This window comes from Sceloporus undulatus, chromosome 2 (genome assembly GCF_019175285.1).
Source record: "Sceloporus undulatus isolate JIND9_A2432 ecotype Alabama chromosome 2, SceUnd_v1.1, whole genome shotgun sequence".
Lineage (NCBI taxonomy): Eukaryota > Metazoa > Chordata > Lepidosauria > Squamata > Phrynosomatidae > Sceloporus > Sceloporus undulatus.
In genome coordinates, this window is record NC_056523.1 from 1,743,873 (window position 1) to 1,758,777 (window position 14,905).

Below are 14,905 nucleotides of genomic sequence, written 5' to 3' on the forward strand. Positions count from 1 at the left end.
CTCCTATGCCCCGCTGGAAACGAGTTTTAAAATCCGCTGCGTAGGAAGATCGCACCAACCCACTAAAAGCATAGATATGGTGTGCAATTCTTTATGCCCGAAAACTGGCCCGTACCTTTCTTGTTTAGAAAACGAACTTGAGTGTCCCACTCCTACAATGGGAATGATCGGACTCGATTGGACAAATATTCTAATAAAAAGTAAATGGAGGAGGTCTCTCGATTGCTTGTCCAGAAAAACCGCCCAATTATAAATGAGACTATTATTAAATAACCTGACATAACAGGAATATAAAGAAGAGTTTTGAAATAGCTTTGAAACAGCAAGATCTAACGAAATTGATACAACACCACTGGAAGTTAGATACAGATGATGTACTTTCATCAATGAGTCGAATAGTGAAAGAAAATCAGCTGGTTTACCCCAATATAGCCAGAAAATGGCCATACTGTAAGAAACTGGTAGTAAACCTACACTTTACAGAAACATCTGTCAGGAGTTTCATGGTAATAACAAACATTATTTGATATAATATGTGTACAAAGAAAAGAGGAAGAGGTCATTCGATTAAGTACACATCCCAAAATGCAAAGGTAGAGTATTCAAGAAAATATGGTAAGTCAGATGTAAATAGCATGGTAAAAAAAAAAAAAAAAAAAAAAAATGATGTAAAGTGATTTGAAACGCAAGTGGATTATCGCCACATACTACTAGACATCACCAAGCCAGATACTAGAACTAAACAAAGAAGTCAAATGAAAGAAATGAAAGAAAAATAAAGAAAATAAAAGGAAATAGAGGAAAACACTTAGTGTTGGACAAAACTGAAGAGTAGAAGAACTTACTTTACTTTGGTAAAAAATATGAAGAGGCCACAAATATAAATAAATTGATGGAACAAGAAACTATATCAAAAAACAGCTAAAAAAATAGCAGAGACAAGAAAATGTTTAAAGAAGCTGCTGGAAAAGAAGAAGTTTAAAAAAGGAATTAGAAACAATAAAAGAATCAACAACGAAGAAAAGAAAAGTAAATTAATAAAAGTGAAGTTGTTGGACTAATTAATATATACAAACAAAAAACTAAAGAACTCATCTAGAAATAGATGCTAAACAAAAATATAAAACTAGCCTAAAAAAGATGGCTTCAAAAGATACGAAATAATAAGGTAGGGGAAAAAGTAGTATTGAAATTCGAATAATATCCTAGAACAATATAAAGAAGAAAGAAAACAACATAAAAAGAAAAGAATATCGAAAACATCAGAAACTAAATGGATGCAAAAAAAGAATTAAAAAATTACTTATAAACAATGTCAGGAGCTATAACCACACAGATAGAGCAAGCTAAGCACTATATACTTGATGGAAACTAAACATATTGTAATCTTCCCTTAAATGAGTATAGCAAACATATCAGAAAATGGGAACAAAAACTAATTCAATGCTTACAATTTTTTTATATTCAGATGGGGGCACGGATACAAAAACATAAGATATTAGAGACCTTCCTGCTTCGCACAATCTCACGGACTCAAGATACAAACTAACAAACCTTGGTGTTGCAATGCAGCCTACAAAAGACTCTCCGTTATCATCAATATATAAACCCTGGAAATAATGATGTACTGTAAAGATAGGAGGCTAGTGGTCCGGGTGTGAGCGGGCGGAGTGGAGGTCAGAGGACCGCAGACAAGAGAGAGGGGAGAAGGAACTAGGGTTGGACAGAGAAAAAGGAGTTTGGCCTTTCAACCCGAGAGGAGGGCGGAGGCCCGGGGAGTTTGTGTTAAAGAGGCAAGGGAGAGGCGCAAGGGGGGGAGGAGAGTACGCGGAGAACGGGACCAAGCAAATCGGAGAGGATCGTGGAGAGGGAAAGAAGAGGTTAGCGTGGGGAAGGGGAGAAGAGCTGGAAAAGGAAGACTTCATAGGAGGGAAGGGCGATGGGTCCATGCAGGGACTCACCCCACTTGTTCCCGGAAGAGGGGGAAGAGAGACGGCCCTGGAACCCTGAAGGGGGAGAAGAAGGAGGGGCTGAGAGGCGAGGAGGCCGTGGTGGGAGCTAAGAATAAGAAGACGCCAAACAGGAGCAGCCCCGCCAAGACTACCTACAGGGAAAGCGCAAGGAAACCCAGGAGAGAGTATTGTCCTTCCCGCGCAAACACCCTGTAAAGAAGAGCCTAAGCCAAGGACGGCCCTGGAGGGAAGGAAGGAGTCCTAACTGGAGCCAGGTGAAGCAACTAGGCCCTGTGCTACAACAATTTTTGGAGACTTTATTTTCGCTCTATCACCAGTGAAAGTACTGGGAAGTTGGCTGGGTACTTGTGTAACCACCGAGGATAATAAAAAGACTGTGAGCGTGATATGTGACGTCTGGAGTGTTTTAAAAACTAATTTTGTGGGCATTCAAGGAGCCAGTCCAGGGCGGCGCCAGGGCGGGGTATCCCCCCACAAGTACTAATACAATGATAAACCAAAGATACAACAAGATATTGGGAAATAAGTGGGTCCTAAAAGAAAACAACAAGATAATAAGATTTCAGAATGAAAAAACTCAAAACATAGAAAAGCAGCATAAAAGCCAATACAAAAAAAGAAATATTAAACTAACAATTCCCAACTGATGTATTAAAGAACATTCAGAAACTGGGAAAAATTAACTTAGAAAAATGACAATCTATAACGAACAATTAATCAATGTTAAAATCTAGCTCATGAACCTGTTTAAACCAATCTATACAAAGATCGAAGACGGACTGGAATAATAGATAAAAAACATCCAACCCACATCAAAGAAGCAATAAATTACGAGAATCGCTAACTCTGATTCACAATAAAAACTATAGCTAAAAGCTTAAAATAGAAGACAATTTAAAAATTGTGGAAAAAAAACAGAGAAATTATATAACCGAAAATTGATAATGAACAAGACAAAAACAAAATGAAAAAGAGAACAGTAAAACGATAATAACAGTAAAATAAAAAGGCAACAAAAAGAGACAAAAACAGAAAATGGGCATTAGGAAGCCAAGAAGAGCTGAAAATTTTCACTGATGACAAAATTAGCAATATTGATAAAAAAAAAAAAGAGATATGTCGAAAAGGAATATAACAGCAATTAAGAAGATCAAATACAATCCACAAAAAATTTTAGCAAATAAAGCAAGAATTATAAAAAATGTAGAAAAGATGGCTAAATCAAACCTTTCACATATTTTAGGACAATGCCCGCACAAAAAAAGCAGAATTGAGAACATAATAAAATGGAAATCCTGGCTAATGAAACAAAAAATTAAAGACAATAGATCAAGAAACACAACCTAGAAATAAAGATGAAAGCCCTTAAAAACCTGACTATATATTCGAAAAAGATGAATGGCAAGTGGTAATATAACAATAAATAGGAAGAAGAAAAGAAAATTAAGAACAGCCCAAAGAAAATAAAAATATATGAAGAATACAAGAAAATTATAAAAAAAAAAAAGGAAATAAAAAAATCTTTTTCATTTTTTAAAACAAGAGGAAATGCCCAATCAAAATTATGATATCTTAAAAAATTGGAATTAAATCTTACCACCTAGAGGACATGTAAGATTTAGTAAAAAACGTCAATATTCTAACAGAATTTAAAAATATTTGAAAACGAAAAAATAATGGACACAAAGAAAATTATATCTAATATAAATACTAAAGACTGGACTAATGAATTAATAATACTATTAAATATTAATTGTTAAACAATTATTTAAATGCCTCCATGTCATCTTTATAAGAGTCTATTAGACAATAATTTATTTATTTATTCAAATATTTATTATATTTATTGTTATTAAAATCTACTATGATAGATCTACATTAATATAGTTATGGACTGGGATCTTGTAATATTATAACGCCTGTTCCTAACACCCGACCATCAAGGTGGAGACTTATCACTCTCACTTATTGACGGTAAATGACCTTAAATAAGAATGACGCCATCGGGGGATATGGTCTTCCCAATACTAACTCGAAATCGAAACTAGCTTCGGTACAGTTCTTTAAAATACCAAATCCATCTCATCTAATTAGTGACAGCATAGAAAATGAAGAACGAGATCCCACTGTCCATAACCTACTATCAGCGAAACCACAAGCCAAGGGAACGGCTTAGGCGAATCAGCGGGAGAAAGAAACCGTTATTTGACATACTAGTCTGGCCCTTGAAAAACATGAAAGAGGCGTAGAATAAGTGGGAGGCCGCCGTCGGGCCGCCGGAAAACCACTACTCTTATCGTTTTTCACTTACCCGGTGATTGACAGAAAGCTGAAATGTTTACAGATGAACGAAATGTATTTGAATTTTTTAATAAAACGTACGTGTCACGTTATACTGTCAATTTTGTATTGGTCAATGACTGAATAAAATTTTATTACGTACATCAAATATAAATAAAGGATTTTGAAAACTGTCTGCAAGTACTGACACTTACAATAAAGCTCTACAAACTGGAACCATCAGTTTATAAAAACCAAAATAATCAAAAAGTGCACACAAAAAAAAAACCCCAACAACTTATGGAACACCTGGAAATGTAAAGAAAAAGCACGATTCTAACCAGATGTATGAGACATCCACTTTATAGCGACAGCGCTCAAATCATAATGACACAACAATGGAAAGAACAGAGGATTCCTCAACAGAAGAATGATCAGAAACTATATGATTAGCAAACTGGACCAATTACAACAACAAATCATCAAAAAATTATGAGAACAATGAAAGGCGGTGCAAAATTATAGAAAAGAAAACAGAAATTATTGTCAAAAACTAAAAAAGACTACAGGGCTCCCCCGGTACAAATTTAATTCGTTCACCGCGCCATCGTAACCCAAAAAGCATTCGCAAGCCGAAGCCCAAGAGCGCTAAATGGGGAAAAGCCGCGATTTGTCAAAAAGGCACGAAAAGCACCAAAAAAAATTTCGTAACCCGAAATAACCTTCGTAACCCGGAAAATATTTAAAGGTTTTTTTTTGTAACCCGGAAATTCGTAAAGCGGCGCATTGTACACGGGTACATGTATTATATTATTTATTAAATATTAAATACTTATTTGGTAAAAAGCGGAAGCTATTTAGACTGAAAAATACACACAAGGAACAAAAGTCGAAAGGAATCTTTTTGGGAAGTTTTAGAGACAGTAATGAATTTTTTTTAATGACAAAAGCAGAATACAATTGCTAACAAACATTGGAAGTAATCAAAAGTGGCAATGTAAAAAAGAATGAAATAGTAAGGAAGATGAAAGAGAGAAAGAAGGAAGGAGAGAAAATGGACGAATCAAATAAGGTAGATAATGCATTATGTCTATTAATTTTTTCAAGAAATTCCATATTTAATATGTGGAGCCGTATGTTTGGAATGTTTTTAAAAAATAAAAAAAGAAAAGTTGTGAAACTTTCATACCCCTAATAACATTCCAGATGAACCTTGGAAGCATAAAACCAAGGATATGGCTTGCATAGGACAGGGACAAACAAGGCAATCTCATAAGCAAATTTGCCATACTATTCAGGGTTACAAATTAGATTACATTAAGATCCCCGAACTGTTTCGATATATAATTAACCTGTTATATTCAAACGAAAGAATTGAAGGCCAAATCTCACTTTAAACTCAAAGGCACCAAAGGTCCTATACAGGCACCTCTGTGCATCTGTTATATGTAGCAGTCAATTGGGATATCATCTGTTCCCAGTATTTATATTGTTTGTAATACCCACCTCTTCCTGTATTGGATGAGGTGGGTAACAACAAACAAGAGATAATAAAATGAGACCACACAACAACCCTCAAGAAAAGACAAGCAAAACACCTAAAACCCCCCCACCAAAATAATAAAAACAATTCCCAAAAAATGCCCCAATAAATGGCTCTCATTTCAAATTCATCACTCCTGGCTTTTTTGTATAAATATTCTGTGATGCCTCCACGTCCTTTATCTTCTTATTTTTATTTCACATCTGGTGAAACATTTCAAATGATTTTTTTATCTCAAAGACAATCATGGTAATCCTTGGGCATCAGGGGCCATTTGCTCTGTGTGGGTTCCATACAAAAAAGTCATAGACGAAGAAGGTTTCCATATTCCATGCTTTATACTCCTCCCTCTCTCTCCCTCGAGTGACTTCTTGATGTGAAGAGAATGCCGAGCATTTAGAGATTTCTCTTTATGGGGGTTCTTTGATAAAATGTAGATTTCCATTGCAATGAAAATTATGTCATTTATAAAGTTTTTCCATGGCGTTTTCTGATGTAAACGAGAGTGGACGACTGAACCTTTCCATTCCACACACGTATGGTTTTTCTCCTGTTGGGTTATTTGATGTAAATCTAGAGTTACTTTGACACTGAAGCCTTTCCACATCCATCATTATACGGCCTCTCTCCGTAATGGATTCTGAATGTCTAAACGTAAATGGTCGTTACGAAGTGTACACATCCATCATTAATATAGGTTTCTCTCCTGTGTGGGTTCGTATGTGAACAGAGATGAATAATCGACTGAAGTCTTCCACATCAATAGCATAATAGGCTCTCTCCTGTGTACTTCTGTGATAAACTAGATGTTCTCCCTCCGAAGCTGTTCCACATCCATACATTATAAGAGGTTTCCCCCATTTGGGTCTTTGGTGTAAATGCAGACTTCCACTGTGAGTAAAGATACTTCCACACTCCATCAATTTAATGTGGATTCTCCCCTGTGTGAGGTTCTTTGAATGTGAACGAGATACCGATCTGAAAGAACCTTTTCCACAACCATGCATTTAATAGGTTTCTTCCTTGTGTGGGGTAATTTATTAATGCAGATTTGCACGCCAGGAAGAACCCTTCCCAATACCAATGCATCATAATTTTCCTGTAAACGCACATGTTGCGTTTAAGGATGAGTAATTTGAAAACCTTTATTCCACAAGAATAGCAAATGTTATCTTTTTTTTCATAGGATCTGACAGGTGAAAAGGGTTCAACTATGCGATCTCTGAAAAACAAGGAATTCCTTCTCCTGTGTTGACTGGTTTAGTTTTTATTTTACTCCCTTTCATTTCACATTTTTCCTCACATTTGGGGCTTGGTTGTTTTATGGGCACCACTGAGGCAACCTGAAATTCACATTCTTCTGCTCGTATCTGATTGAGAAAAAGAAAAAGGTCCATTATGCGTGAGACAAAACCATGTAACCATAAAAGAAATACAAAAACATTTTCAAAGCAAAGGTTTAATCTAAGAAAAGAACACCATATAAAAAGGAAAGAACCAGGCTAGGCAATCTTGCACAAGTAAGGAAAAAATGTACTGAACCATTCCAAGACACTTGATATTTTCTTCAAATTAGGTTGGATAACTTTCTTCATGCCCTCCACTCTTCAAAATTTCAATTTGCGGCCAAATGTATGGATCTAGGCCAGTGAGGACGAACTTTTAGGATCGCCATTCAAGGGGGAATCCGCCCTCCGGATGGGGGCCCGGCCAAAGCGGGCTTCACACTCCGAGGAAGGCTTTCCCCGCACCCTTTCCCACCAGCTTCTCTCAAGACAGCGGAATTAGGGGAAATGGGGGAGGAGTGGCAGGCCACGCCGCTCATCCTTCACTCCCTTGGCTCCAGCGTCTCTCAGAGACAGCGGGGACAAGTAAGTACCCGCGGGGGGAGGGGGGGAGGAACAAAACATGCAGGCCTTGCGCCAAGTCCCGGGGCTTCCCCAGGCGGAGGTGTCCTCCAAGGGCACCCCTAGCTGGAAAGCCCCGCGGTGGAGAGGAGGAAAGCCAGCGCCCAGTCACCATCCACGGGGCCCCCAGGCTGGAGGGCCTCTGAAGGGCACCCCAGGCCTGCAAGCCCCGAGGCGGAGAAGAGAGAAGCTGGCGGCCCCTGCTCCTGTCCCCAGGTCTTCCCAGCCGGAGGTCCCTAAGGCACACCTGGCCTGGCGAAGACCCCTGACTAAGGAAGAGGAAGCCGGGCCCCATGTCCCGTCCCAGGGGCTCCCAAAGCCAGAGGGTCCAACGAAGGACACCTCTGCCTGCGAAGCCCCGCGGTGGAAGAGGAGGAAACCGGCGGCCCCTGCTCACTCTCGGGCTCACAACCAAGACTGGGTGTCCTCCGAAGGACACCTCCGGCCTGCGAACCCCCGGGCGGTAGGAAACCGGCGGCCCCTGCTCCTACCTCAGTGCTGCCCCAGGCCAAGGAAAGCCACCATCCCTGGCCCAGCCAAGCCAAGCAAGCGAAGGAGAGGAGGCAAATGGGGGCACGTCAAGCCGCCATTCTGCTGGGAACTCGGCTCGCCGGGAAAGGCTCACAGAGCCTTTCCCAGCAGAAGGACAAACAGGAGGCGAGAGAGCGATGAGTATGCTCCAGCCCCCCCCGGGCCTTCGCCGCCGGGAAAGGGCCCATACCCTTTCCTGGAGAGCCAAGCAACCGGAGGGAAGAAGGGTGGAGGAGAACAGACGCACGTGCGCCTCTTTTCCTCCTCCAGGCGCCATTTCGCTGCTCCCGTTCACCCTCACAAAAAGGCAGGGAGGAGGCGGAACGGCACGTGCCCGTTCCGCCTCTCCCTTGCCCCCCAGTGCCTGGCGAAACGCGCCGCATGCCACCATCTGCCTCACACACAGGTACAAAGGTCAAACTAGAACTGAGCCTCACTCATTCCTTGCAAGAGAGAGGGAGAGAGTTTCCGGCAGCCATTTTAAAACTAGGTAGAGGTTCCCCAAAAACTTTTATGTGTGTGTGTTTTGAGGGGTGGGTGTCTGTTGAGCAATAGGAGGCTAGCAAGCCTAAAAAGCCGTTATAACATCCTGCCAAGAGGCTGACAGGCTCATCCTGCCAGAGAGGAGGAGAGAGATTTCCTTGGCAGCCATTCGATTTATTTTTAACATATGAAAATTTCACTCTAAATAGAAGCTTAGAGCAAAGGCTACTTTGTTTCAAGGGATTTTCCTTTACTTTAACACTTTTTTTAAGGGCGTCGAAGGTCTTTCTGAGCAAGTGAGCCAAACTTGCCTCGGAACAGCCTGGCAATTTCCGAGGAATACTCAAGAATCTGGGAACTGTAATATAAATTTTTACTATATTTTGACTGAAATAGTCAAGTAAAATGGGAATTCAGGGATTTGCTTTTGTAAAACATTCTGGGGAATATCTTCAAAGCTTGAGGCAACACTCTGGAAGAGCAGCACCAAGAACTCTCTATATATAGCAATACAACCCAACCCTTGAGCTCAATGCCAGAGTTTGAGAAAGAGCCACCAACATGGTCTTTTTCCTGGGTGTTTAAAATATCAGCATTTGAGGGGGGAAGTTAACACTCATTTCAGTGCCTTCTTAAGACTCTGAGGTTCGACAAAGGGAAGCTGCTGAAGTCAACAGCAACACGTTGGATGTTGTCTTCTTGCCTAGGAATTGGGGAAACCTCACCGCACCAAGTAAAGTTGGTACCCAGTTGGAAAATGTCCGCAGCTGGAGGCCCAAGTACCTACCCTTCTGCAATATTAAAGGAACAAAAGTTCCTGGACAGAAACAGAACAGACGTCCGGTGGAAACACGGGAGAAGTTTTGGGTGGAGGGCACACACATACACAGGAGATACAGAGTGGAGGAACGTCACAACACAGAACTAGGAACAAACAAGGGATGGTCTAATTAGCAAGCTACAAAATCGATTTGAAGCCTCCAGTTATCAGGGACAAGAAAAAGCAGAGTCCTAAAAAGGGGCAGGAAATCCGTGGAATCAACATAGAATATAAGGCTTCTGCTAAGCCTAGAAGGAGTGGGTAGTGGCTGTGAGGGACTAATGCTGAGGGAACTGAATCAGTGGTGTGTGGCCCTGACAAAAAGTCTTGGAGAGGTGTGTTGTACCCTGGAAACCAAGACCATAATGTGACAGAGAGGCGACAAAATGTAAAGCTACGACCATGTGGAACCAACACTGCAAGGCACCGCCTTCAGAATATTAAAGGGATAATAAGACTTTGGGGAAGAACCTGAAAGAGAGATGCACAGGTTGTCATCTCACTTTTCTCCCAGTTGAAAGGCATGACCAGAAGGGGGAAGAAAAAGCAAGGTAATACTAGCTACGCAGATGGGCCGCCAAACGATTTGGATTTTGTATCATGTATACAATTCCATGCGAGGAAACTTGGAAAAATGGAAAATCACCAAAGAGGAATTCAAATAAATAGCAGTACAATGAGGATAAACTAGAAAAAGCTAAAGCACAGAACGAACTCAACTTGATAGAAAGGTTAAAACAACTAAAGGGCTTTTGGATATGTCCCAGCAAAAGAAGAAGAAAGGAAACGGTAGGCCACTATGGAGAAAAGGGTAAAATGCAACAGAAACAAAAAGGCAGAGTACTCAAGACATGCGTCCTCAGCTCTCCAGAAAAGCAAAGGGTGCTCAACTAGATAAGGAGCAGAGGACAGAATAGGAATTTCAGCACAGAAATAAGTAAAGAGATAGTAAGGAAACCTTATAACTAAATGAATTTAAGTCTCGAGACCAATGAACTCCACCAAGGTAATTAAAAGAACTAAAGAAGCAAAATATCGGAGCCATTGCAATACTTGAAAACCCTGAAAACAGAAGAATCCCACAACGGGAGGAGCAAAAACTTGTCCCAATCTTCAAAAAAGGGGGAAAAGGATCCCAACAATATCGTCCAGTATCTACATCAATACAGAAAATTCTGGAGCAGAATCATTAAACAGAGAGTCTGTGAACATCTAAAGGCAATGCCATAATCACAAAAAGTCAACAGGTTCAGAAAACAAGTCAGCCAGACAAACCTATCTCTTTCTTGATAAAAGAATGAAAGAAAGAATGCTGTGGATTAGATAATCTTGATTTCATAAGGCATTGACAAAGGTTTTCCCATGAACATACTTGCAAAAAGCTTGTAAAATTTGCAGACAAAGAACTTTAAAAATGGATCGTAATTGGTTGACCGCCGAAACCAAAGGTGCTCAACAATGGCTCCTTTTCATCCTGGAGAGAAGTGACCAGTGGGTCCCAAAGGGCTCGTCATGGGCCCAATGCATCAAATAAACTTCATCAATGAACTGGAATACAGAATTGGGGCATACTATCAAATTTGCAATGATACCAAATAGGAGGAATAGCTAAACTACAGAGGAAGGATCAAATTCAAAATACTGAATAGAAAGAAAGCGGGCCAAAGCTAACAAAATGAAAATTCAACACGAGAAATTAAGTATTACAACTAAGGTAAAAAAAAGAAAAAATGAACACAAAATAAGGATTTTGGGGGACACCATGCTGATGAAACTATGGGAAGAAATAGGATCAAGCAACCACAAAAATTGGAACATGAGTCAACAGTGAAGTGCAGCTAAAAAGGAGAGTTGCTTACTGTAAAGTATTTCTTTGAATGGTCACTGCAAATTCACACAAAAGGGTATATTATCTGTTCTGGAACAGTTAGCTTAGAACCTTTTGGAGATAATAAAAGCGTTTGGCGTAACCCCGTCACCCCCAAACTGCCTCATCATCGTTTCCCACCTAAACCTTCAGTTCCATGGACACAGAGTAGCACACCCAGATGGAAGGAGAGGCAGGCAGGGCACGACGGTGGGGAGGAAGGGCGGGATTTGTGTGAATCGCAAGATGACCACTCGAAGAAATACTGTTACAGGTAGCACCTGTCCTTCTCTTCGTGGACTCTGCGAATCACACAAATGGGTTAGACTAGCAGCCAGCCAGTGGTAGGACCCTGGAGAGTCAGGGACCGATGAGGATCCACGTGGGCCTGCAGCCAGTTGGTTTTCACTCCGGAGAGTCGGGACTGATATGAGGACCCCAATGGTTTGATCCTGGGAGCCAGGACCCAGCAAGGACGATTCGAGGCAGCCAGTAACAACTTCTCTTCAGGAAATGAGGAGAACAAAGCCAGTGAATGCCCTGAACGTTGTCCACAACAAAAGAGCATCTCTACATGCTGAGAAGGAGGCCGTGGGCCATTCTATAAGTTCCTCTCAAAGATAAGAGGGAAATTGTGCCATGAAGCAGCGCGTCTTAAAACTTTGCTCAGGAACATGGGCTTTGCCAAATGCGCCAGTAAGGCAGCATGGTTTGAAAACTTGTTCCTCAAGAGAAAAGGATGGGGAAAGTTCTGCCAAGCACAGCAATTCCCTCAGAAATGGAAGGAGGGCCTTGTCAATGTGAAGGCTGTGGCTAAACACTTCACCCCAGAATTTAATTCACATTATCTAAGAAACTGCAGTACAGGCTGTTGTTAAAACAGCTTTAGTCCAGAATTTAAATTCACAATAAAGTAACGATTCTCTAAGAACGCAGGGCAATTGGTTTGATCTAGACAACGTTAAAACCATCAGAATGACAATTCACAGTTTAAGTATATGATTATCTAGAAAATCATACATTTGTTTAAAATAACGAACAACAATGAAAAAATAACCACCAAAAGGCAGATTGATCCTGTCAAAATCAAGTTTTATAAAAGTCTGACAGGAAAATGAATCTCTGAAGATTCCTAGAAGCTGCCAGTGCACAGACAAAAGGAACTGAGGGGGTAGGTGGGAAACCGACTGATGAGGCAGTTGGAGGGTGGAAGGGCTACTGCAAACCGCCTTTAATATCTCCAAAAAGGTTCCAAAGCTAACTGTCCAGGCACAGAATAATACCCAGTTGTGTGAATTCACAGAGACCCACGAAGAAGAAAGGCCCAATACATTTTAGGCTGCATCAACAAAGTATAGTGTCTAGTCATAGAATTAATAGTGCCACTGTACTCTGCTATGGTCATGCCCCACCTGAATATTGGGTCCATTCTGGCACAATTTCAAGGGACTTGAGAAAGAAGCACGTCCAAAGGATGTTGACTAAAATGGTAAAGGCCCTGCAAACTAAGCCCTATGAAAGCAACTCAGGGAGCGGGGGATGTTTAACATGATAAGAGATGTTAAGAGGTGGATATGATAGTCCTGTTTAAATATTTGAAGGGGTGTCCATATTGAGGATAACTTGTTTTTCTCTGCTGCTCCAGAGACTAGACGGAACAATGAATGCAGCTCTAGGAACAGAGATTCCAGCTCTACCTTAGGAGGAACCCGCCTGAATAAGGCCTGTTCATGGCGGAAGACCTCCTTAAGAATGGTGAAGTCTCCCCCTTGGAGGTCTTTAAACAGAGGCTGGATGGCCATCTGTCAGGATTTTTGATTGTGAGTTCCTCCATGGAGAATGGGGTTGGACTGGGTGGCCTTGTGGTCATCTTCCAACTCTTTGATACTATGATTGTGTCCACAACTCAAGCCTTATTTCATTTGCTCAAGGATAATCCTATTGGCAACCCAACACAAACAATGTGTGCTTCTCTCCAGTTTTGCTTTGCATCAGCCCGCCAAATGCACATGCTACAAAAATAAAAAAAAAAAATCCCTGCTCTTCCTCTGTCAACGGAAAGTGCCTCAGGTATGTGTTTAAAAGGCTTGGTAAAAGAAGTTTCTTTGTCCAAGCTTTGTTAGCTGAGATTTGCCTGCAAAGAGTTTACAGCTTCTTGATGAAGGCCTATAATCTAGACCCATTGCAAACTGGTTTTTCAAGCGGGATAACGGAGTTTGAGACCGCCATGTCGCCTTAGTCGATGATCTCCATCTGGGCATCGAAGGGGAAGTGTGACCCTGCTGGTGCTCTTGGACTCTCGGCAGCATGTCAATAACCATGACCATGGTATCCTTCCTGGAATGCCTGAGAGTTTTGGGGGCACTGCACACCAGTGGTTCCATTCCGACCTCTCAGGCAGATTCTAGATGGTGATGCTGGGGGACAGCTGGCTCTCCCAGAGAGAGCTGAACATCTAGCGTCCCTCAGGGCGCCATTCTGTCCCCTTTGCCTTTTCAACATTTACATGAAGCCGCGGGGAGAGATCATCGGAGACATGGGGCCGGTGTCATCAGTACGCTGATGACACCCCAAATTTTATTTCTTTTATGTCCCCCAACTATTGCAGTGACTAGGGATGAGGATGGCTCTCTCCTCCTGGATGCCTGTCTTGATCGTAATGGGCTGAAGAGGGAAAACAAACTCAGACTGAATCCAGAGAAAACGGAGGTACTCGTGATAGGTACCCCAAGTCCAGGGATGGATTTTGCCACCCAAGTCCTGGATGGGGTTATACTTCCCCTAAAGGACGAGGGGCGCAGTTTGGGAGTACTCCGGGATCCATCCTTACAATTGACATCCCAAATAAGATGCGACGGCCAAGAGTGCTTGGTATCAGCTTCGGTGATAGCCAACTGTATCCCTACCTGGACGAAAGGACTTAAACAGTAGTACTTGGACTGGCAATCTCTCGTTTAATTATATTCGGCAATGCGCTCTACTTGGGGCTACCCTTGTACCAAATTTGGAAGCTTCAATTGGTTTCAAAATGCAGCAGCCAGATTTGTCACCGAACATCTAGGTTGACCATATAACACCAATACTGAAATCTCTTCACAGGCTGCAATACAAGGTGTTGGTATTACCTTTAAAGCCCTACATGGCTTGGGCCCAAGTCCTTGCGGGAGCGCGTCTCCTACATAATCTGCCCGCGCACTCTTAGAACATCTGGGAAGTTCTTACTAGAAATTATAAGACCAGGTTAATGACACTTCACATAAGGCATTCACTGCCATGGCCCCAAGATTATGGAATGACCAACCGGAAGAGATCCGTCTCATTACTACCTTAGAGGCCTTTAAGGCGGCACTCCAAAACGGATCTCTTTCGGGCAGGTTTATCCACTGAATTCCATATAAAAGGTTATGACGACTGCCTTCTTGACTCTGATTGTTGGCTAATGGACAAATTGTAATTTTTTAGAGACTAATAGGATTCTTGGTAAATTCAATGTTAGTATTT

At 41.5% G+C, this 14,905-nt stretch overlaps 1 protein-coding gene across 5 annotated transcripts in view; it reads left to right on the forward strand.

Moving 5' to 3' along the window:
* The window catches only part of LOC121922948 (zinc finger BED domain-containing protein 4-like), a 152,303-nt gene that overhangs the window by 11,503 nt on the left and 125,895 nt on the right, over nt 1–14,905 (forward strand). The gene's annotated exons all lie outside the window — the stretch shown is intronic.